The 24,065-nt window shown below is 44.3% G+C and overlaps 1 protein-coding gene across 1 annotated transcript in view; it reads left to right on the top strand.

The window, feature by feature from the left end:
* Positions 1–359: 359 nt before the first annotated feature.
* DENND2C (DENN domain containing 2C) overlaps positions 360–24,065 on the top strand; it is a 58,740-nt gene continuing 35,034 nt past the window's right edge. The window contains exon 1 of the mRNA XM_053393559.1: positions 360–466. The gene's annotated coding sequence lies outside the window, so the exon portion shown is untranslated. The remainder of the gene's footprint in view (positions 467–24,065) is intronic.

Genomic DNA, 24,065 nt, shown 5'->3' with positions numbered 1-24,065 from the left:
GGAAGCTCGACCGGCTCGGACATCCCGCTGCCAAGAAGCCTGTAAAGCTTCAGACGTTTCCTACCCGCGACGGGGCTGCTCGTCTTTCTGCTGCCTGAGACTCATCCTTATTCACCATCCCCGGGGGAGACGAGGGCGGGCGCGGCGCTGCAAAAAGGGGCGCAGCGCGCCAGAATGATCCGAGCCTCCACCTCGGCAGCGCGGCAGGGCCAGCGGCGCCCACGTGTACCGCGGGGTGGGAGGGGGGAGAGAGAAGCAGAGTAAGCGGGCGTCCATATAAGGCGAGGCGGGGGCGGGGCTTGAGGGCAGAGCGACGCAGGCACTAGCCAATGGGGGCTTGGCCAAATGTGCCAGCTCCGGAGAGCGCGTCTGGTGGCTGCTTGCAAAGTTGCGAGCGAGCCGAGGAGCCCGGAGTGCAGTTGGCCGGTGGGGAGCGCGGGTGCCTCCGCTGCCGCCATGGGAGCTGGTGAGTGGGTGACGTGGGGGGCTTTCTGCCTCGGGACCCCTTGGAGGTATCGCCTGCCTTGGCTTGGAGCTGGCTGGCGAGGCGCCCTCCGGGTTATTGCTCCCTTGGAGAGCCGCTTTGGGCGCCGCTGCCTGCCTCCCTATCTCCCCTCTGGGACACCGAGGCCTCGGGAGGATGAGAGGACCTGACCTGCCTGAGGAAAGGTTGGGGCCGGCACCCCTCCCGGTCCCAAGGGATCTTCCCTCCCCCCGTTGGGAGAGGCCGTGAGGACTAGACACTCAGGGAACAGAGAGGCGTTTTCTTCTCTGTGGGGGTCTGGTTTGTTTGGTAGGGCTTAAGCTGAACCCTTCCTCACAAGCGGAATCTCTCGTGAGTGTTAAGGAGCCATGGGAAGGAATAAATGGAGGGCGCCTGAGCGTGTGCAGAGTGCCTTCCCTGCAAGCCGGGGTTTCAGAGAGAGAAAGAGAGTGATAGCGATTTTCAGGGTTCGTAAACATGCCCAGATAAAATGCTGGTGGCTGCTTGGCAGATACTTGGGATGCCTTTGTAAGCTGGTTTGCCTTGCTGCTCTTAAATAATCTGTGTAACAGGGTGCGTAACTGGTGTTTTATACATAATAACAGTACTTGTTAATGATAGTACCAAAAGGAAGTTTTAATTTGCACAGCGCATAAACGATGGAATTTACTGTCACAAGATGTGGTGAAGGCTACCAGCCTGGATTCTGTCTGAGGGGATTCGACAAATAAATGGAAGATAAGAGTAGCAATGGTCACTTGTCATTATGGCTGTTTAATATCTCCAGGACTGGAAACCCTGTGACTTTGAATATCACTTGCTGGAGAATAATGGCCAGAAAAGGCTACTGCCGTCATGTTGTGTGGGCTTCTTTTTGGGCACTGTGAGAAACAGGATGCTGGACTGATCCTTCTTCATAAGTTATTATATTAGCTTAATTGTAATTGCTCAGTTTTGAAGTATTACCAGTTCAGGCAGCCAAATAGGGTGTTATAAAGGAAAATGTTTTGCTATGAGTCTTTTGACTATCCTAAATAATCAGGGCACACATATGCCTTGCTAATTTGGGAATTTGTATGTGCTTGTGGTGTTTGAGCCCTGACAGTTCACATGTGTACCATGCTGGTCTTACACCCATGCACACCTCTCCCAAAGATAGTAGTGAGCTCTGCTGTCAGTGCAGGTTGGTGGTGGAAAAAATTGACTGATTTCTCCAGGAATGCCTTCTGTCCTTCCAGTATAGCTGGGAACTTGGAATTTTGCTTGTGCATCTAGCCCCAAATTAATAAGAAGTCACTGACCACCACAGTGTTGTTGTCAAAGGAATATTTTGCTAATTCTTCTTACTGGGGTTGCCAAAATGGAAAATGTATCCCAAGTCTACCCTGATATTGAACCCTAGTACTATAGCATTTTAGGATGCCATATGTGTTATTATTCTTGTGGTTCAAGATTGCCATATGGTCTACTGAACAAATGTTTAAAGTGGGGATTTTCAGATTCCCCAGAATCCTTTCTGAAATACTAATGCTGGTGTCCTCTGAGGAAGATTTATCACTCTGGATTAAATGGAGGCAGGTGACAGCTTTCTGAGTGAAGGTGAAGCCAACACTCTTTGCTCTAACATCTGTGCAAACTCAAAAGGTTTGGGTTGGAGGAGAGTCAAAGTGTCTAAACAGTGGATTCCCCCCTCCCTCCCTGCACTGTTTTGAAGCAGTTTCACAGCAAAACCAGGAAATGGAGTAATGGTGTCCTGTGACCTTTTATTATATTTAGGAGAGAATGACAATGGTTCTTTTCCTAATAGAGAAACAAAAGGAAAATGTTGGATCAGGAGTTTTGAATAATGCCGCAACAGCCTGGTTGAGGGGTCAAAAGGGACAGGACTTTTATTGAGTTGTCAGATTCTTCAGCCTGCTGAGGGGGTATCTGTGAGCCTGGATACTAGGCTGCAGTTATGAATGTGAAGAGCAGACAAATGCTAGCAACTGCAACTCTCAATACTGTGCTGGTAGGAAAGATATATTGTTTTGCTGTGTGGAGCTTTCAAATAACAGAGGAAGTACTGAGGTTTTTCCTGGTTTTGGGAGCTTTTTACAGGAAAAGATGTGAAAGTTTTCTGCCCTTTCAAAAAATGCAGAAATATTTTTTCTTTCTTTTCATATGTACACCTGTCAGTTAAAAGAAATATAGGGGAGATGGAGTTGGCACTGGATTGGCTTGGAAAGTCAGATTTTCTCTCTCTATATATTTTTGACCCATTACAAGGTTTGAGGTGATGTGGTGGTACATCTTCTTGAAGATTACCAATGTCAGAAACAGGTAAGGTTATTTGCTGTCTAAATTGCAGGCCTATATGCATTTACTTGGGAATAAGCCAGTATTTATTCCCATTTCAACTTCCCATTCTTTAAGATCTGCTGATTACTTTTTCCATGTTCCTCTTCCATCAGAGGTGCAAATACCATGTATAAGGGAGAGGGCTTTCTTGGCAGTGACAACCTAGTTATGGAATGCACTCTTCAAAGAGGATCACCTGGCACCAACACTGCTATCATTTTGGCAGCCAGACTTGTAAATAAACCCACAAAAGTTGCTAGTCTGTAAAACCTTTTTTAAAAAAATAAAATAAAAAATACCACCGTGCTGCAGACTGGCAAAGGGGATGGAGATAGTGCTGTCCCTCCTGCAGTAACCCACTACACTTTTGTTCTAGGTACATAGGGAGAAACAAAGCACTTTGTGCCTCCTCCACCAGCCTGCACACCCATCTGCATGCAATTCCATGCATATTCCTGCATCCAGTTCCTTCTTACCTCACCTCTGGCTACCAAGCTAGTTTCTAAATGCAAAGCACTCCCTAATTAAAAATAAATAAATACTCAGATGTTTTAATAGATTTTATTGACTTAATTGTGCAAGTTGTAGTCTCTTTTAAATTTTATCTGCTGTTTAATTGTGTTTTTTATGCTGCAAATACTGCCTAGAATTTTGGTATGATGGAAGGGTGGTATTGAATCATTTGAATTTAATGAATAAAGTCCCATTTGATTAATGGGACTTACTTCTGTAAATGTACAATGGATCAAAATATAATTGGACAAAGTAGTTTATCATTTTAAACAATTATCTCCTTGCTGAGAGGTAGAGCAGAATTATTGGTACTTTTGCATTTGGGAACTGAGACTGAAGAGAGGGTCTATGAGTTCATAGTACAGTGAAGATTCAAAGCTAGTTTTCCTGGGTCAAGTCTGGCAGGCTTTGTGTGCCCTTTTGAAATAGCCTGTGAAACATCCTTCATAATCACAATTTGTTTGTAGCTTTAGCAATATTATGTTTCTGTTGTGGGTGATGCCTGCATTGCTGCTTTATCTCTTTCATTGGAAAACTGGTTTGTTCATCTGTGGAGAACACTTAAAATGGCAAGGCTGCTTATTCTGCAAAATGTATATGCACAGCCACTTGATCTCACCTTCCATTCATGAGCAATTTTCCAGTTGAGTGGCTGTAGTTGAGGTTTGCAGCACCTGTGCTGGGATGACTGGTTTAAAGAACAGGCCATTTTTATGGATCATGGAGGTTCTTCTTCCATCATTAGCTTGAGGTATCAGTCTCACAAAACTGTTACGTTTCGAATTCCCTAAGGATTTGGCAGTCCAGAGACAGATTGCTCTGATCTGCCACATCATGGATTGGCAAGATTAACCCCTACTTAGACATACAGATGTGTTTTACTGGGAATTAGATGCTGTGATGGCTTTAAGTGACTCATGATGGTGTTATGATAGCATTTGACTCTGATATCTTGTTTTTTAAAAGGTTTGATATTCCAGTGTGATATGAGAAATCAGCATTCAGAATCAGCAACCTTTTATGCGTGCTTGTGAAAGGAGACCTGCAAGCAGTGGCTGTCTCTAATTTTTGTGTTTGCAAAGTGTTGAATGTTAAGATTGTTGGAAGATCAGCCCAGGTAGCTGCTGTACATGGAACTGGGGTTTGTATGTGCGTTATCTTGTCATTCACCTCCAGCAGCAAAATGTCCTGGGCTTCTATACACATTTTTCTATCTTCACCACATTTGCAAGATTAGGATGATAAGGTTGTTGGATCTGGCCACAGGGCTGGCCCAGGACATTTGACAGCCCTAGACAAAACCGAAAATGCTGCATGCCGATGCATGCACACTGCTGTACACACACACACACACACTGTCTGCGGTGAGCAAGGGACTAAAAAGAGGTGTGCGGCAGGCAGGCATTTGTGTGGGTGTGCAGGCAGATCCACCGTCCTAGGCAACCGCCTCACCCCACCTCTTGCATACCAGTTTTAGGATACCATTTCCCTTCTCCCATCTTTCGCCCCACGTCCATCTTCTTGCCTGTAGAGTTAAGCACTCCACCACATCTGTTTAGGGGGATTGATGACCAAAGTCTGACAAAATCACTTTTGCTCTGTGACCTTCCTTGCTGGTGCAGTGCAGCTGTCGTCTTGTGCTGAACTGTGAGAAACAGTCACTCCAGTATGAGTTCACATTTGCCATTAGCATAATTTCCTTAGAGGGAAAAGCAGAAAGATCTCCTTAGACTCCATAAACCAGGGCTGCGGAACCTGAGGCCCTCCAGATGAAGTTCTGTTGCATGGACAGTGTTCTGCCCATTAACTACCAACACTTTCTAGTGAAAGTGCTGTGCACTTTTTATCTCTTGATCCTGCAACTACGATTCAGAAATAAGCGGGTCTTACTCCCATATAAGTGTGCAGAACATTGCAGACAGGTAGTCTTCAAGTGCATGATCTTGCCTTGTGTCCTTGCATATGTGTACACAGAGCTAAACAAAAATCTACTCATCTAACTGTAGCTACTTTCTCTCCTAGCAGGAATAGTTTGTGGGATGAAAGGTTTTGGATTTTGCTCTTAGTGTAAAGTCCGTGTTTATTTGCACATTGAGATGTTTTAATTGATATAGTAGCAACCAAACAGTGCTCATATTTGTACGGAGGGAGAGTACATGGATTACAGAATAGGAAATGTGATTTAAATCAGTTTGATCTTTTCTGGAAAGTTCCTTGCAGCTTGTCTTGGGAGGAGCCAGTAACCCTAGAATGTGAGGGCAAGGATGATGCTCAGAAGAAGCTGTGCAGGATGACTTGTGTAACATGCTTCCACAGTACCATAAGACCCTATTGTGTTATGTGTTCCCCTGGGAGAGCCCAGCCCTGCAAGTTTGTATCGATATAGATTCCAAGAGGTTGTGTTGTCTCAATGAAGTGCTTCCTTTCTGCTGTTTTGTGTCAACTGTAAATCTCTAGGCTCTTTGCCAAAGTATTAGCCTGAATCTGCCCTGGCCTACTGACAGGAGGGAAAGGGTGTTAGCTAGCTAGCTGGATTGCTTTATATTCCTGTTCATATCACAGCTTGGAGCAGCAGAGAGCCAGCTTTCTCTCTATGTGGTAGGATTTTCCCTCTTCCAAGAGGCTCATAGCAGAGTGAACTGGGAAATGATACCTCTGTTAGTTAGATCCTTTGCTGCTGTTAGAAATAACGTATTATCTGTTTGCATTTTGTTTTCTATTTTATTTTAAATAGTCAAACTTTACACTTCTGGGGAGCAGGATAAGAAAAATTTAGTAGAATTTTCCTTCTCTGGAACACATTTTTAAACTGGCTTTTTTCTGTATTCTAGAATTGACATTTCTGTCTTGGGGCCAAACTACACATGGCATTAATCACTTGGTTTTGCACTGAGTGCAGGATTTTTCTTGTAGAAATGTCTAGTGTGGTATTCTGATGGGGACCCTGCAGTGGGCTGTGGGCTGTGGGCAGGGTTTTAGCTTTCTCTCTAATGGGATATTTTTCTCTGTGCAAATTGCACTTGTGGGGCTCCAGATGTGATCTGTGACTCCAGGGTGTGGCAGAGGGTGAAGAGCCCGCTCCCAAGTCCTGCTCAGATTTAGGTCCCCCATACTGGCTGTTTCTGCAGGAAAAACCCTCCACTCAAAAGGCAAATAATTTGACTGGTATCACATATCTGTTTAAAACTGTTTTGTTTTATAAAAATTGTATTTTGCATTACTGTGACCTGCCCTGTATCTTTTTGGTGAAGGGCAGGTGAAAGTAGTAGTAATAATAGTTGTTATCATTTAGATTATTATTCTGGTGGTGGTTGTTATATTTATACCCCACCTTTCTCCCTGATGGGACTCAAGGAGGCTTACATATAAAAATGAGAACTGTTAAAAACATAGAAAAAACAATTAAACATTGTTAGAAGTAAAACTATATACGTATATAAAATCTATTTAAAACCATACAAATAATCACAATAAAACCAATAAAAGTTTAGTCTTTATTGTGCTACTTCCTGCCTGCTATAGGATCGAAGTGGGAATTAAGCACTTTTTTCTTTTCTTTTGGGTAGTGCCTGAATAACTTAGGTTCATGGGAACATAGGAAACCACCTTAGTCAGACCATTTGACCATCTAAGTCTACACTGACTGGCCATAATTCTCCAGGGTTTCAAGCACTGAGTCTCTCTTTGCTTTACGTGGAAATGCTAGGGATCAAACAGGGGATCTTCTGCTTGCAAAACAGATACTCTACCATTGAGCTTTGGCCTTTCTCCAGTACCCATGGCTTGGCTTGATTCTTTTCACCGCTTGTCACTCTTGTGAAACTGCCTCACAGTTGGGGCTCCTTGGTTACCTGTGAGACACATGGCCTTTCGACAAAGAGAACTAGAGCTTTGTCCTCAAGCTAAGGAAGTGCTGGAATTCCATGTGCAAGCCAAGGCTGAGGATGCACCGGTTTCTTTTCCTCCGCAAGCAGGTGCCCCTCCAGCCCCAAGCCTAGCTAGGCAAAGGTCAGGCTTGCTGTTCCTGCCTCTGAGCCAGTGACCTACTTTGTAGATGGGAGAGCTGTATATGCTTGTGTGTCTGTGTGTTCCGCTCCCTCCGGAGTGAGAGGAAAGCCAGACATGGAGGACCCACCCCTCATTATTAATGTCTGCAATCCAAGCTGTTGGTTTCTCATAGCTTTCTGCTTAAGACTAAGAACTCTTTTGCAAGAGTCTTCACCAAGACTTCCTCGACTAGGGAACAGAAGCTGTCCTCGGATAAGCACAGAAATTTCTGCACAGACTAGGATAGCCAGGTGCCATGGGAGAAAGGGCTCAGATAAACTTAGATAATTGTGTAGGAGGGAGCTTTGAAAAAAGCAGCATTCCTCATTTTTGAAGTACTGTGACCTTGTAAGAAGCATCTGCTGAAATCCAGAGAGAAAGAGAAACAGTTTCTCAGTACAAAGAGGCAGGGACTAGTGGTTACTAGTAGGCAACAGAAAACATTGCATAATAAAGCGCTCTTGCTTTTGGGACACTGAAAATTATTCTCTGGTTACATTGAGGCCAATTGTTTTTAGCATTGTATCACCTATGGTTGTCAACTTGTTTCCCCCCCTTTAATCTGACAAGTTTCTTGCCAACCAGAAGGAGCTCAACAGGTGTCACTTTCCTGGGTCTCAAAATATATGTGCAGCAAAAAGCCCCCACCCCTTTGGTGGTGGTAGTCACAGAATGTTTTGTCAGTGACAGCGGAGAGAGCCATCAACCCTATTTGCAATTTCATTGAAAGGTGATCCAGTTATGGACTCGCATTTTCCACTTTTAGGACACGTGCAAACTTTCAAATTGAATCAGACTTAGGAGCAATAAGTTCTTCCTATTTATTTCTAGAGAAACCAGCTGTATGGCAGAGCACTGATTAGGTGGCTCTTGTGACAATCAATCACTTCCCTTCCATTTCCTTATCAAGCTGTGCAGTTTACTAATTAGCTGGTCCTTGTACCATGCTTCTAAACTGTCATTATGTTAGGTGGGATTCAACCACATGCCAGTAAATTAGGATTAAAGCTGACTTGGAACTCTTGTACAACAAGCCTACTTCCCCAAAAAGATCAGAGTGTTTGTGATAAGGAAAGTAACAGTAAAGTCCACTGGAAAGTGTGAGATAACTCTTTCTTTGACACAATGTCATTTTTCCTCCCCAGAAATAAGTCAGAATGAATGCTCATTACACAGCCAAGGTTGTCTATTCTCCTTGTAAACAGGGTGAATACTCAATAAACAGGTCATTCGAAAACACATATAGAACCACAGAGTTGAAAGAAGTCTTGTAGTCCCTCTAAGCTTAACACAGGAAATCCAGAAATGGAGCATCCTTAACAGATGTTCATCTTTGGCTTGAAGACCTCCAGTAAAGAACAGTTCACCATCCCTCCAGGTAACTGTCAAGATCCTGTAACGTTCAATAAGTTTCTTCTGATATCAAACCAAAATCTGCTTGTAACTTAAGGTGATTGGAAGAAATCCTGTTCTCTGGGCAGCAGAGTACAAGTCTTTGCCCTGTTTTGTGTGTCAGTTCTTCAAGGGGTTGAAGAGTACTATTATGAGTCTCCCTCCTTTCATGTCTTCTCTCCTCCAGGCTAAAGGTACCCAGTCCCTTCATAGGATTTCTTTTCCATACCACTGGGCATCTTTGTTGCTGTCCTCTGGCCCTGTTCCCATTTGTTTATACCATTCTTAAAGTGCAGCACCCAAGACTAGACACTGTGTTCCAGATGGAGTCTGACCAGTGCAGAATAAAATGGACCTCTTACTTCCTGTGACTTGTAATCTGTGCTACAAGGGCACTCCTCACTGTTACCCAGAACATGCTTCCATCAAAAAATAAAATAGGTTTTTATTAAGGCATCAAACAAACATTTAAATACAGGTGCTTTAATAATAATAATTGTTTGACTAAAACCTTCAGGGAGATGTGAATATCCACACTGCAGCTATAACCAGATACCTGTGTCAGTAGAGGAGCAAAGGCAGGGAGAAGCACAAAGCAGGAAAACCCACAGTGACTGTTGGAGGGAGGGTTTGTCTTAGTTCTTAATGGGTGTTGCAGGAAATGGAGAGAGTTGCAGGCACTCTTTTCCACCCGCTTGGCCTGGTGGTCTCTCCTTCCTCTGCCCAGCACTCCATGCCCACTGAGCATGCTCAGTTCTCATTGGGCTATCTTTCCTCCTCCTCCCTCTTCTTTCTTTCTTTCTTTCTTTCTTTCTTTCTTTCTTTCTTTCTTTCTTTCTTTCTTTCTTTCTTTCTTTCCTCCATTTGGGTTTGGGTGGGGTGGGGTGGGTGCCCCTGTACCCAATCCCAACTACATGAAAAGTTTAAATTTCTCACTGGATCTCTCTGGGCAACGCTCCCTTCGTTGGCTGTCAACATTTAAAAATAGCTTTTCATTGTGAACCCGGGAGTGACCTTTCCAGACAGTGGGATGGTTCCTATATTCTCTTGTTCCAGCCACTTTTCGCTATTTTTTTTAAAAAATCCTGCTTTTCAGTCATTCTCTTTTCTCCTCCATTTGCCATTTTTCTGTGTAAGTGTAAATAAGTATAAAGCAAACTGTTACAGCTTAAACCCAGTCACATACTGCATAGTGTCCTGTATTTACTGTATCTAGGCACAGTGATTTAACCATCCCCTGCCTCCTTAAGAACAATCCAGGGTCCCAAGTCAGCCTCCCTTCTTTTCCTTGACCTAGGAGAAACCCTGCTGCAGGTCTGCATTAGGAGCCTTGCCAGGGAGTTGCATCAAACCCTGCTAAAAGTTGCTGACACCTGTGAGGAGCCTGCATTTAGTTAACAAGGATTCAACAGACAGCGCATTGTGGAATTTTGGAATACTTTCCAAAGAGCAGTGAGCTGATGGACAATGTGGAGGAAGCAAGAGCCCAGAGGGAGAGAACTGGGGCCTTGCGGTAAAAACGTTGGATGCTGCCCAGAAACTATATAATCTGCCTTTTGAAATCAGTGAAAACTGAAGAGCACAGCTAAGTGCTCACGCTTCACTGATTTCCACAGGAGAAGTTCAGCAGGAAAAAGCCAAGCTGTAGATTTGCTTTCTCTTTCCTGCATGGGAAGTTCTGTGGCATTTTCTGCTGTCATGATGTGATGGGGGAGGTTCTGTGGCTGTTGAATCTACTGCGGTCTCTGGCTGTGGGTCTAAGGGCAGAGAGTGTCAGGCGTGTGACGGAACGGGGAGGGGGAATTGATGGGTGATGAATTCTGGGGGAGGAACGTTGGGATTAGAGCCGAAACCAGTTCTATCCCTACTTAGTGCCCCAGATGAGTCACTCTTCCTGTGCCCACACCTTTGCTGGGGATGAGTGAAACAGGGTGTTTCTTATGGGCTGTCTATTTACAAACAGTGAATGATATTTTTAGATAAAGTTAAACTTTTATTCCCTCTGGTGGATCACCCACGAGGATGAGGCGTCATTGAGCTCTCCTGGCGCCTTTCGTTGGTTTGGCTTATGGTGAAGGCCTGGAGTGCTATTGAGATGGCTCTTTGAGACTATTAGTTAGTACAGTGGTACCTCAGGTTAAGTACTTAATTCATTCTGGAGGTCCATTCTTAACCTGAAACTGTTATTAACCTGAAGCACCACTTTAGCTAATGAGGCCTCCTGCTGCCGCCGTGCCGCCAGAGCACGATTTCTGTTCTCATCCTGAAGCAAAGTTCTTAACCCGAGGTACTATTTCTGGGTTAGTGGAGTCTGTAACCTGAAGCGTATGTAACCTGAGGTACCACTGTATAGATTAATGAACCCTTAACATGCTTAGCTTGTTCCCCATGCACCAAGAGGTGAAAGCGTAATTAAAGTTTAGGTACAGCTTCCCTTTTATAGTACAATGCCTCTGCCCCTCACTGCTCCTATGAGTGAATTACCCTGGTACAGTGTCAAGATTCTTTTCACCTCTTGCGTATTTATTAAGTCTCCTTTTCAACTCTTATGTATTTTGTGTGAAAGAGGAAAAGAGACAGTACTGCATGTTAACCAGGCGCTATTCCTAAGTGACGTTTTGAATTCCCTTAAACAAGTTGCACCAAGAAAATTATTAGTCTCTTGAAGAAGGTGTGGGTCTAACATGTGTTTAGAGCTGTGTGTGGGTAAAAGTGCTAGTGGTGGAAAAATGAGCTGGCAGGGAAAGGATTAAGCATCCTTGTGTTGCTGCCCCCTGCCAAAGTTGGTTTTCCTTTCCTGATCATTCATAGAATCATAGAATCATAGAGTTGGAAGAGACCACAAGGGCCATCGAGTCCAACCCCCTGCCAAGCAGGAAACACCATCAGAGCACTCCTGACATATGGTTGTCAAGCCTCTGCTTAAAGACCTCCAAAGAAGGAGACTCCACCACACTCCTTGGCAGCAAATTCCACTGTTGAACAGCTCTTACTGTCAGGAAGTTCTTCCTAATGTTTTTTTTTTTTTAATAAATTTTTATTGAGATTTTACAAAACAAAGAATTCATCATTTCAAAATGTATCCTTTCCATACATAAAATTCACAAGAAAAACAAATACAACAGAAAAACAAAATTATATAGCAAAAAAAAGAGAAGAAAAAAGAAAAATAGAGAAAAAACCCTTATTCTTAAAATTATGAAATTCCATACCCCTCTGTCTTGACATCCTCACATCCCCCTTTTTTGTGTTCCTCTTTACTCTAATCCAATTCAGCAAATTCATATCCTTATTTAGCCCTACTTAATTTTACATTCTTCTAATTATTATGTCCCGATTTTCCATTTATTTTAATCCATATCTCATCTTATATACTATGACATAATAATGTTCTGTTCATAACCCCTTATCCTTTTTAACATTCTTCTTTTAATTTACCTTTAACCAAGTCACACAAACCCTGTCACCTTCACTTCTCACAACATATTAACACTCCAAGATTTTACATGGAAGTTCTTCCTAATGTTTAGGTGGAATCTTCTTTCTTGTCGTTTGGATCCATTGCTCCGTGTCCGCTTCTCTGGAGCAGCAGAAAACAACCTTTCTCCCTCCTCTATGTGACATCCTTTTATATATTTGAACATGGCTATCATATCACCCCTTAACCTCCTCTTCTCCAGGCTAAACATGCCCAGCTCCCTTAGCCGTTCCTCATAAGGCATCGTTTCCAGGCCTTTGACCATTTTGGTTGCCCTCCTCTGGACACGTTCCAGTTTGTCAGTGTCCTTCTTGAACTGTGGCGCCCAGAACTGGACACAGTACTCCAGGTGAGGTCTGACCAGTGCAGAATACAGTGGCACTATTACTTCCCTTGATCTAGATGCTATACTCCTATTGATGCAGCCCAGAATTGCATTGGCTTTTTTAGCTGCCGCATCACACTGTTGGCTCATGTCAAGTTTGTGGTCAACCAAGACTCCTAGATCCTTTTCACATGTACTGCTCTCAAGCCAGGTGTCACCCATCTTGTATTTGTGCCTCTCATTTTTTTTGCCCAAGTGCAATACTTTACATTTCTCCCTGTTAAAATTCATCTTGTTTGTTTTGGCCCAGTTCTCTAATCTGTCAAGGTCGTTTTGAAGTGTGATCCTGTCCTCTGGGGTGTTAGCCACCCCTCCCAGTTTGGTGTCATCTGCAAATTTGATCAGGATGCCCTTGAGTCCATCATCCAAGTCGTTGATAAAGATGTTGAATAAGACCGGGCCCAAGACAGAACCCTGTGGCACCCCACTAGTCACTCTTCTCCAGGATGAAGAGGAACCATTGATGAGCACCCTTTGGGTTCGGTCAGTCAGCCAGTTACAAATCCACTGAGTGGTAGCATAGTCAAGACCGCATTTTACCAGCTTCTTTACAAGAATATCATGGGGCACCTTGTCAAGTGCCTTGCTGAAATCAAGGTAGGCTACATCCACTGCGTTCCCTTCATCTACCAGGCTTGTAATTCTGTCAAAAAACGAGATCAGGTTAGTCTGACATGACTTATTTTTCAGAAATCCATGCTGACTATTGGTGATCACAGCATTCCTTTCTATGTGCTCACAGACTGTTTGCTTAATGATCTGCTCCAGAATCTTCCCTGGTATTGATGTCAGACTGACTGGGCGGTAATTATTTGGGTCCTCTCTTTCCCCCTTTTTGAAAATAGGGACAACATTTGCCCTCCTCCAGTCTGCCGGGACTTCGCCTGTTCTCCAGGAATTCTCAAAGATGACTGCCAGTGGTTCTGAGATCACATCTGCCAGTTCTTTTAATACTCTTCACCAAGCTGTTTTTTAAAAAATTAAAAATAATATTGGGGTGTAATATATATCCACATGCAATATCTTTGTTGGCTCTAAAGTTCTTCTAACTTTGGTCTTGGTGACTGGGGTCATCTGATCCCCAGTAATGGAAGGAAGCCCTTGCAAAATTAGGACTCCTGGGTCTTTGTATTCCACTCCCTAGAGCATTCAGTTGGGGGTCCTTCAGGAAGAGCAGCTCCTAGAGATGTTTATAAGTTAACAATGATGTTTTGCATTGCCCACCATCCTTTGTGTTGTCCTAGAAGAGGAAACAACTCAACATAGCCCAGTAGGAGAAATATTCCTGAAAGAATTGGGAGGGGAGGAAGACAATATGCTACTGCATGCAGTGCATCCCACCCCAGATCATTGGAGATAGATGGCTGATGGAGAGTGTTGCACTCTTTCACTGAGAATCTGCAGTTGTTATACACTCTATACTTCCCCTGCTCCACCGCTGTCATTTTTCCTGTTAGTGATAGTTAATGAATGCTAGTGTGTTCTCCATAACAGGACAGATGGTAGCTTTGGTTGGGGCTTGGTTTACATTTAGAAAATGTAATGTGGGTGAAAAGGTTAACCTCCTCCTGCAAGGTCCAGATCCTCACCCCCACCCTGGCTATCTTTAAAAGATATGCAAAGACATAGGAGATTTGTGATCAGATCTCCAACATTTCATCTAGTTTAACCCTACTGTATGTTTCTTTTGGCCAAAAGTATTGTACCTATCTATAGGAGCTTCCGGACTGTTACTATTTTGGGTGGGATTGAATTGCATACTGGCAAATTTAGGTCATGCAATTATAGTTGATTGGGAGGTCTTGCACAATAAACCTGCTTTCCCAAAAGGACTTTTTTCAAGAAGGATTGTGTGAGAAAGTTTTAAAACAATAGCAGTGTGGCTGGACTTTGGTATGTTGTGCTGCAGAATACGTTTGACTGCTTCCTCTTCTCTCTTATCTTGGCTAATTCACCTAATTCCTTGTTCTGGAAAAATGAGGCTTCAAGTGGGGAACTGACACATTTGTGAGGTTTTGAAGTCTGGGGTTGGTATTCAACTAAATTTTATTCAGCATGGACCCACTGAAATTAATGAACCCGACGAAGTTAGGTCTATTAATTTTAGTAGGTCTTTACTGAGTAAATCTTAGTTGAATACCACACTGCATTTTCCAAACGATGAATCTTGGTTGAAATTTGACAAGGCAGTTCCATGCAGTTCTATAACATTACCTCCTTGCATTTCTGAGAGGAACCTACTGCAAAAGAACTTGGCCTTTACCCAGATAACTCTGTTCCTGTGACTGCCTCAGCCCACATCCCACTGATTGATGGGATGGAAGAGCTGTCTCAAGTCGGCACTCATGTAGTAATCGGTGCATCCCTGGCCACGTTGGTGCACTTTCATCAGGCATGAGTGATCGGTACTGTCATTTCACTATGGCTGTGATGCAAGCCTCTTGTTTACAGTATTTAGCAATTCTTGCTACTTGCAACTTGAAGACGCATCACAGGAAGTGCTGTTCGGCTCTTGTCCTTGCCTGGGCTGGCAGAGGTGAATTACGTGCTTCAGAGCCAGCATTTCTCTTCCTTGATTCATCCATAACCAGTCATCTTTGGCATTTGATTTCACTCTTTCTGTAGCCACATGGGGCAACAAATGTTCCACTGAGAGGGTGTCTTGGATTGATACCAGCTTAGCTGAGGCCTTTTTCTTTTTGGTTGGATTTGATGATCACCAAAAGAAACTGGGACTTTTGTTCCTTGAAAAGGCAAGTTGGGATGACTCAGATATTAGCAATGGTAGGAAGTCAGTGTTGGCTTTTAAAGTGCTGAGGGTTCTTCTGATGCCGTACTTATGCAAGGTCAATGTAAAGCATTACAAGATCCATGCTACGTGCCCTGATTAGTTAATGTTGTGGGCACATTCATTGCTATACAATTGCTAAAGTGAAGAAGATGTGAACCAAGTCTCAGTGCCTGGATGGGCAATCATTAACAACTTCATGTAAAGCAAGGACAGCCAACATTTTTGGACCAAGGGCTGCCCTTACCCTTGGCCAATCCTCTGGGGGCCGCATGCCAATGATGGGTGGGGCCACTTTCACTTGCACGTAGCTTGGGGCAGATGAGCAACGGCAATTATATTACTCCATCTCCACTGATCAAATGATCAGTCTTAATGACCAGGGAGGAGTGATTTGCATCTGTGTCAGGATGCTGGGTTTCACCCACCCCAGTGCTGTGTCTCCTCTATTTTTTCCACCTTATTGCTGCCACTGCCAAACTCAGTGGGGTCTTGAGAGGATCAGAAAAATGTGCTTGTGGGGAGGGGTTCAGATTAGGTTCCTGAATTATGAATTAGCCACTTCTGACATAAACCATTCATTGTTGAAGTTAAGTGGGTATGGATCAGTGAGTGCACTGAGAGCCTTGTATAAACTGCTCAGAGTTTTCTAAAGGAAGAGTGGGTTATAAGAATAATAAATAGAGGAAATGCATTCTGCTTTGTGTAGAACAGGGGCGGGGTGAAAAATCTGTAGGTGTCCAGCTGTTGTTGAACTCTAGCTCCCATTGCCCCCTCCAGCACTGCTGATGTTCAGGGATCATGGAACTTGTAGTCTAGCAACATCTGGAAGGCTGTGGGTTCCCCATCTCTGATGAAAAAGCTAATCCTGGAGCTATAATTCTGAATGGTGACTCAGCAATTTTCTCTACTGTATTTCACTGGAGCAGGGTTGAGAGATCTTTGATTAGCCAAAGAACGTGACCAATCCTTGCATATATGAAATACTCTGTTGCATTTTGCAGTGGGCAAGGGCAGTGTTTACAGCCTGGAAGAAAGCACCAGGATCTTAAACTGCTGGTTGGGATGGGTGCTGTGCAGTCAGATAAAAACTTAGCTGACCTCTTACTCCCATGGGAGACAATTTCCTCACAGAAGGCCACTGTGCACAACTGCGTCTGTGTGGCTTGTGTAGGCTGCTCAGCATGCCTGTGGTTTGACCAGAGAACATTGGCCTTGCAGCTGGCAGGCTGATTTCATTTGTTTTATTCTCACTGAGACAGAATCTCTTATATCAGGCTATGGGCTGGTGTGCAAGTATCCCAGGATATGAAGCAGCAGCTGCTGCTTTAAGCTTCCCCAGTATCTCATGGCAATACAAGTAGCTTTGCACAGAGATGGTGTGGTGCACCCAACCGGACACAGTTATCTAAATGTGGGTTTATGGTCAGGGCCAGCCCAAGATATTTTGCCACCTCAAGTATAGGACAAGATACATACAGAAGCTAACTGGACTTGCAGTTGAATTTTACTTCCGCAATGTAAATTGGATAGCATCATCCATTGTGTCTGAGAACAGGGCTCTCTACCTTAGGGGGCACAGAGTGGGCTAAGTGGCACACCCAGTGCTGCTTATCATCTCCACCATTCCTTGTGTCCCAGCCCCTGCTTTCTGAGGCAACAACTTCCCTCTTCCCAATGTTAGGGTCAGTCCTGCTTCTGGTATTGCACAAAACAGATTCCACATTTGTATCGTGCTCATACACAGCCCACTCACCAACACTTGCCTTGGTGTAAACACTACTGTAGGCAGCCAGTCACATAGGTTGCTCAAGTTACAAGCTCTGGTAGGATTGGTGGCATCGGAGACAGTTGATTTCTGGGACAGATTCCTAGACCGGCCTGTACAGAAGAAGAGGCTAGTGCCAGCCAGGAGCTGGTGGAATAAGGATGCAGGAAAGCAGAAGCAAGGAAGGAACTCCTTGATCGAGACTAGGGAGCAACACAAACAAGGCCAGAGTTTGGCTGTGTCCCAGGCAATGAATGAACCAATGGCTTCCTGAGGAGAAAGGAGTTCTGGAACTTGCTTTCTAATAGTTCATTGCATGCAGAGCAGGAAGATTCCCGGAACTCTGTTGATCTCTCATAATATGGTGGTAAGTACTCTGGCACTGAGAGAATTGCTGGTAAATGCCTCGTTGGCTAGAGAATGTGTGGGGAATCTGCGGCCCTCTGGATTTTGCTGGACCCCAGCTTCCATCAGTTGCTGCAAACATAGCCAAGGAGTGATGGGAATTGTAGTCCAGCAGTGTCTGGAAGTTCACATTTTCCTTTCTCCTCAGCTAGGAAAAACCTTCTTCTTTGACAATCACTCGTAGCCGAGTAAGATAGTCTTCCATAAACACGGTTTAACAGTGAGTCCGTAAGTGATTGTGGAGGCCAGTTCTGGATCCCCACATCCTTCCACAGTGGGGACATAGGTTTCTGGGCGGGAGTTGATTATGGTGAGGGTTTGCCAAATGTTCCTTCCTCTTACCATGTTTCTCCCTTTCGTCCTGTGGTCTTCTCTGAGCAGTGATGAAACACAAAGAGACTAGCTTGAGGTTGGTGGTGATAAGAAATGAAAGGGGAAGATTAAAAGTTCAGTTTCTACTCTGGTTGCCCTCAAATAAATGGAATCACGGGTTCAACTCACATGATACTTTTCTCCTGCACACAAGCTAACTCTTTTGTCCCTGGGATCATACTCATTTGGTGGGATTTTGTGTGTACAAATCCTAAATTTACATGCACGGTTGTATAGATTAACCTCAACATAAATTGAGCAGTATATAAATAAGCATCTCCAGCTGTTTCCTTAGTTGCTGTGGTTGAATAGGGCCTACCACTATTGTACAAATTATTGCCAGTTGTCCTTATCCATTCCTGCTTAATGACAGCTGCAGATTGTTCACATGTAGGAGCAACATCCTGCAGGCAGGGAGATAAAGGGAGTAACAGGGCAATTGTTTCTCTGCTGGGATAAGTCTCTTGTGAATATGCGTTTCCTGACCACTGGTCTCAAATGAAGCTGGGCTTTGATCTTAATGCTTCTCTTTCCTCTGCCACTTTGCTGAGTGATCCTGCAGACAGCATCCCCTGGGGCTAATGGCCTGGCTTTGAAGGATGGGTTGGTTGTGTTTCACACCTTGCCTCTGAACTTCCATGTTGGAGGAGTGGCAATCCAGCTCCTTTGTGGATATAACTAAGCACAACTAAAGGAAAATTGATTTGAGCTGTGTTATTACCTCTAACCCCCATTCCTCTCCTCCTTCCCCTCATCCCCTTTCTGTTCTGTCATCTTAGTGCAAGTGTTGGGAATTAGAAGACTGCTAAATATGTTGTTGTTGTTAATTACATTTGTATACTGCCCTATACCTGTAGATCTCAGGGCAGTTCACAAGTTGAAATAGTTCACTGCAGAGGTAGGGAACCTGTGCTGCTGGATTACAGCTCCCATCATCCCTGAGCATTGGCGATGCTGGCTGGGGCTGATGAGTCCAGCAACATCTGGCAGGCCACAGATCCCCTACTCATAGTATAGTGTCATGTGTTCAGCTGGAGGCAAAAATGGCAGAGAGCAGCATGTCTGAGAAGGGGTTCATGTTTACTCAATCTGATTTGTTTTATGTATAAATGTTTCTCTTTCAGTACATGGCCTACCTGTGCTCAGGAAAAAAATACAAGGTTTTGTTGCAAGCCTATGTAATAATTCTAGGAGGCCAATTCCAATTAATATGATTAGTCCCCTGGAATAGGATTCCTCAAAGTGGGGCTTTGGATGCCATATTAGTGATGGTGGGAAGCACAGTGGATGAGAACAGGTTGTGTTGGATAGGCTTTAGTCACTGCACAGCAGGGTAGGGTGGAGGAATTTGGGAACATTTAGCTGCTTTTGTTCGTTCTTCTACAGTTAGACACATTTCTCAGAGGCAGGCAAACTTTCCTTCTCTCAAACAGTTAAGCACCACAACCAAATTTGAAAAGGGAATCTCAAAAAGTGACTTGGAAAGCTAACATGGTCACAAGGAATCAATTTGTGCACATTCTGCTGGCTTTTGCAATTGCAGCCTGGTAATATGAGACGGTGTGTACGTGTGTTAATGCTTTGTTCTGCCATTCTGCTGTGATAGCAGGATTGCTGCAAGGGAGGGTCATGCAGACGCAGAAGTGCCTTCATTGGGTGAGCTTGACCTCAACAATGAGGAAAGCAGTGATAGCCAATGATGCTGGCAGCAGTCTCGTTTTGGAACTCATGGCTTCAGGAAATTGAATCCTTTTGGGAATTTTCTCATGGAAAACATTTGAAGTGTGTTCTGGCTTTCAGCGCTGGAAAGATATTAGAACTGCCTGTCATGTGGCAAGACCACTTCTCAGCTGCCTTCTTTCGGGCAAAGATGTCAGGAAGGGCACTCTGTTTTTGAGACCCCACACAGCTGCAGGTGGGTTGGTTGTTGTTGTTGTTTTAATGCATTGCTGATTCATCTCCAGATTTGTGTCATCATTGTTGATGGAGGGCATCACGCATTACTCATTACTGCTGCTCAAAAACCAGCAATGTGAGGCGAACCTCAAAAAGTGTTGGGAAGCTTGTTTGTTGAAGCATTTGAGAATGAAATTGTTGTGCTGAACCTGATACGTTTTGAGTATGATATAACTCAGAATTGAAGACTATGGTCTTTTAAACTCTCCTTCACATGATATGTCATTAACTTGAGAGAGACTTTGCTTCCCTTCCTCATGAAGACTCCGCAGGACTGCATTCCAATTAAAGAAATTTCAGTTGATTTAATATTATGAGTTGATTCATTGATTGATCTATAGACCAGGGATGGAGAACCAGATAGTGTTGGGTTACAGCTCCTTTCATCTGTCACTATTGGCCATGCTGAATGGGATTGATGGGCCTTGGAGTTGAAGGGCCACTGGTTCCCCACCCCTGCTATAGATTAAATTTGCATATGGTTAAAAATAGCATGTTTGAAATTAGAAGCATAACTTCCTTTGGGCTATATCCAATGAAGTTGTACCATTAGCTTAAGAATTTCCACCTGTTCAATGATATTTTGTATCCCCACCCCAGTTTGCTCCAAAGGGTGGGGTATCTTTAGAACAGATGAGGCGGGGAGGTGAGGAGAGGAGATTTGCCTGCACAAAGGAGAAGTCATTATGCTAATGGAATAACTTTGTTGGATATATTCCCCCCCTTTAAAGTAGTGCATAGGTGTGCCATGGGAGAGGCATTCTCTCTCATGTGAGGGATAAGGGGGGGTGCCTCATTTAAGATATAACATTTGTGATGGATATATTAGGGTGGCGCTGTGGGTTAAACCACAGAGCCTAGGGCTTGCCGATCAGAAGGTCAGCGGTTCGAATCCCCATGACAGGGTGAGTTCCCGTTGCTCGGTCCCTGCTCCTGCCAACCTAGCAGTTCGAAAGCACATCAAAATGCAAGTAGATAAATAGGTACCACTCCAGCGGGAAGGTAAACGGCGTTTCCGTGCGCTGCTCTGGTTTCACCAGAAGCGGCTTAGTCATGCTGGTCACATGACGCGGAAGCTGAATGCCGGCTCCCTCAGCCAATAAAGTGAGATGAGCGCCGCAACCCCAGAGTCAGTCACGACTGGACCTAATGGTCAGGGGTCCCTTTACCTTTAGATGGTTTAAGTTGGGGGTTCCTTTTTAGCCAAATAAATGCTTCATAAGTGATTAATTAGATGAACTGATTGGCTCTACTGCTGCTGCAAGGAACACCCAACTGCTGCAGCAAAGGAAGGTGACAAAACCAGCCCTCATTTGGCATCATTTTTTTTTCTGCCTTCAGGACAGGAAGGCCTAACTTTTCATACCAAGTGGGCCGCAAAAGTGCTTGGACATTGAACCCACAGGCCACACACTGCCTTGTCACATGGGGCAGGGGGTTGAGGCCAAAAATTCACACCTCCCCCTGCCCTCACACTGCCATGCTAGGTAAGTGAGGCCCTGGACTTTGGGAAGGATGCTCTGGCAGTGTCCCAGAGCCCTCCCACCTCCTTCCCCAAGCTGAGAAAGCACTGACTAGGCTTTGGGAAGGAGGAGGGAGGACTCTGACCCTGTCAGAGCCCTCACAGCTCCTTCCCCAAAGCCAGCACCTCACTTACCTGGCTATCGGAAGGAAGTGTGAAGGTTTGGAGGAAGCATCAAGTGTTGCTGAGGGCCACCCAAAAAGGCCTCGATGGCCGCATGTGGCCCTTGGGCCATGTGTTGGTCCACCCTGTTTTAGGAGAACATCAGTTGCCAGCCATGGGGGACAGGGACAAAACCAGCTGTCCAGTTTTCCAACATCAATAATTTCCCATATGTTGATTTTAAATGTTTGTTATTTTTTGTTATTATTTTATTTACTTCATTTATAAATTGCTTCCAATGAGGCAATCTGAAGCAATTTACACTACAATAAAAACATAAACAGAACAACTGCATATACAGAAATAGCTAAAACAACACACACACACACACACACGAACGAGTCATACCTCGGGTTACAGATGCTTCAGGTTGTGCATTTTCGGGTTGCGTATCGCGCTAAACCTGGAAGTACTGGAATGGGTTACTTCCGGGTTTCAGTGCTCGCGCATGCACAGAAGCGCTAAATTGCGCTTTGCGCATGCGCAGAAGTGCTGAATCGTGACCTGTGCATGGACAGGCACGGTGTTGCGGGTTGCGAACGTGCCTCCTGCATGGATCACGTTCGCAACCCGAGCGTCCACTGTATATATATATAGATAGATCAGAAAGCAAAGTCCCCACCGGAACACCTATGTTCAAAGCAGTGATGTTCTCTGCAGGTGCTGCGTTATGAAATAAAAGACATAGAATCATGCCAGATAGGGCTGTAATTTTCTTAATTAAGGGAGAATACTGTCATAACCTAGATGACTGGCTGTTGTAATTTCTCCATGGTATTTCAGGAAGCCTAAGTATTTAAGAGCACAACTTCAGAAAAACCTATCTATGCCACAAAACATTGTAAATCAAAAAGCTCAATTTTGTGGAATCAAAGCTGAACAGGAAGCACTAGGTTCTGTCTGTCTGAATAGAACCTGAACATTGTAGTCAGTGTCTGTCTGTCTGTCTGTCTGTCTGTCTGTCTGTCTCTCTCTCTCTCCCTCTCTCTCTCTCTCTCTCTTGGGCAACAGCCCACCTTTATAAAATAATGAATTTACAGCATTTCTTGGTATGTATCAGATTAATCTGGATTACTTTGTCTCCAGTGGCTGAAGAAACCTGTTCTGAACCAGCAAAACTGGCCACAAGTTTCTCATCTGCAGCCTTCAGCGAGAAGGTCTGAATCTGATGCTGTCATTGGTGCACTTACACTGGTCTTCAAGCTGGATGAGCCGTTGAGAAACATAAGCAGCCAATCAGTCAGTTGGTCCTTCTTGCTCATATAGTCTGTCTGGCAATGGTGCTTCACAAAGGAATCTTTCACAACCCTATCTGGATGTGTCTGGGATTGAACCTGGCCCCGTAAACTTTTGCGTGTTAAGATTGTGCCCTACCTCTGCGCTACACCCCTTTTAAAATTGCAACGCCATTATAATAGAAGGAACTTTATTATTACAGCTGGGGTTTTCCCACATGGAAACTAGCATAGGAAATATATGACGGGGTGGGGGGAATCCCTGCATTATTTAGTAAAGAAACAGAACGCTGATATAGCTGTATCAGCTCTTCTCCTTGGATTCTGATGTATCTGTTATATTAGCAACTCTGGTTCAGCCTCACCTCAATCTGGGAGGGTCTTGCCAGTTGTTAGAATAAAAAGTTGTAGGTCAAATGTATGGGGTGGGGAACCTGTGACCTTCCAAGTGTTGTTGGACTCCAGCATCTATCAGCCCCAGCCTGCATGGTGAATGGTCAGGAATGAGGGGAGCTGTAGGCCAGCAATATCTGTAGTCCAGCCTTCAGACTCAGAAGGTTGCAGAGTTTTGAGTGGCTCCAAAAAACATTTGTAAGGTCACTGCTGCCTAGGGTATCCTATCGAAGGAAATATCTGTGAGCTGCATTGCTCAGAAAGTATTTGGGAGAGACTGCATTAAATTCTTTTGGAGCGGTTGTCTGCCAGTGTGTCTGACTGCATGTTATAACAGCAACGCTCCTTTAAAATCAAAGACTGGGTCAGCTGCTCTCTGCTAAGCACATTACCAGAAGAGAAAAGTAGACAAAAGTCACTTGCCTTGATGGTAACCACAACTACTTAGTCTGCAAGCCTGTGCAAGTCCAGACATTAGAGTTCTATTCTTCGCATTGGGTGTGGTTTAATAGACGCCCATGCAGGGCTGTGCCTCAAGCAAGAAGAATAGCCAGCTATTTTAGTTAGTTAATTCTCAGAGATAGATGGGAATGTGAGGGGAATGTGAAGTATTTGGGAACCTTATCAGTTTCCAAGAGTAATACACTAAATATGAGTTGAGAAGCCTGCTTTGAGAAAGAAGTTTTTCCTAAAGTTGTGAACAGCCAGGCAGTCAAGGACATGTCTTAGTCTGGAAAATGTCCTTGAACAAAGGACAGCTGAAGAATAGAGGCAAGGAGGTGCCAGAGGTTCCTCATCCCTCCTGTAGATTTTGGGTGCAACAAA

The sequence above is a fragment of the Podarcis raffonei genome, chromosome 6 (assembly GCF_027172205.1).
Source record: "Podarcis raffonei isolate rPodRaf1 chromosome 6, rPodRaf1.pri, whole genome shotgun sequence".
Lineage (NCBI taxonomy): Eukaryota > Metazoa > Chordata > Lepidosauria > Squamata > Lacertidae > Podarcis > Podarcis raffonei.
Note: the sequence above shows the minus strand (reverse complement) of the source record. Positions and strands in the feature narration are given on the sequence as shown.